The sequence below is a fragment of the Otolemur garnettii genome, unplaced genomic scaffold, assembly GCF_000181295.1.
Source record: "Otolemur garnettii isolate 467f Iridium unplaced genomic scaffold, OtoGar3 scaffold00018, whole genome shotgun sequence".
Classification (NCBI taxonomy): Eukaryota; Metazoa; Chordata; class Mammalia; order Primates; family Galagidae; genus Otolemur; species Otolemur garnettii.
The window spans coordinates 6,723,267-6,724,396 of record NW_003852413.1 but is presented as its reverse complement, the minus strand read 5'-3'; the positions used below and the strand labels follow the sequence as shown (position 1 = coordinate 6,724,396).

The window sequence follows — 1,130 nt, the reverse complement described above, 5'->3', positions numbered from 1 at the left end:
AAAAAAAAAAAAAAAAAAAAAAATGAGACTCTGTCTCCAAAAAAATAATAATCTGGAGTACAGAGAACATGCTATGTGCTGTTTTTCTGTAAAGTAATACAATGCCCCCAACACTTGGTAGGCATCTGGCAAATATCAGATAAATATAAAGCTCCTTTGGGACCCAAGCCAGTAACATGAGCATTTTTAATTAATTAATTTATTTTTTTTGGAGACAGAGCCTCAAGCTGTCGCCCTAGATAGAGTGCTATGGCATCACAGCTCACAGTAACCTCCAACTCCTGGGCTCAAGCGAGTCTGTCTCAAAAAAAATGTTAGCCCAGGCACCATGGCTTGTGCTAGTAGTCCCAGATAGCTTAAGGCCAGGACCTTGAAGTTGCAGTGAGCTATGATGATGCCACTGCATTCTATCACAGAATAAAGTTCTCTCCAAATAAATAATAAAACCTAAAATTCTCTGGTAACTATAGAAAAATAAGATATGCAGACGTATTGTTCAAAACCACCAAGTTTGACTCTCCCAGCTCTGCATGGTTACACTTGGCCTTACTCATGTGACTTTCATAATGTGGAGAGTTCTCAGGATGTCAGGTTGGCCTCTCTTTCCTTGAGGGGTCTAAAGGAGTAGTTTAAAAAAAACAACAAAAGAACACAAAGTTGAAGCATGAGTTCCCATTTTGGATAAAGGTTTTGCTACATTAAGTTCTATAAAATGATTACCTTTTTAAATTCCCCTGTAACCTGAAGGGGCACTAGTGTTCAAATGTGGAAGATAGCCAGGCACAAATCTTAGCATAATTTAAAAATTCGTATTTAGGCCAAGTGTGGTGGCTCAGGCCTGTAATCCTAGCACTCCAAGAGGCCAAGGTAGGAGGATCTCTGGAGCTGAAGAGTTGGAGACTAGCCTGAGCAACAGTGAGAATCCTCCCAAAAAGAAAAAAAGTTCGTATTTACTAATTTTTAGGTGAATTTCACCAAAATCCTTTAAATAAGACTGTATTTTTTTCTTTGCAACTGTTTCAAATAAGAGTATGTTAAAGATAGTATCTTTAAGCTCGGCGCCTATAGCTCAACCGGCTAAGGCGCCAGCCACGTACACCTAAGGTGGCGGGTTCGAATCCCCAGCCCGG

At 39.8% G+C, this 1,130-nt stretch overlaps 1 protein-coding gene and 1 pseudogene across 1 annotated transcript in view; one reads left to right on the top strand and one right to left on the bottom strand.

Moving 5' to 3' along the window:
• Positions 1-1,130, bottom strand: part of SUMO2 (small ubiquitin-like modifier 2) — a 25,718-nt gene that overhangs the window by 19,001 nt on the left and 5,587 nt on the right. The gene's annotated exons all lie outside the window — the stretch shown is intronic.
• Positions 515-624, top strand: LOC111724036 (annotated as a pseudogene).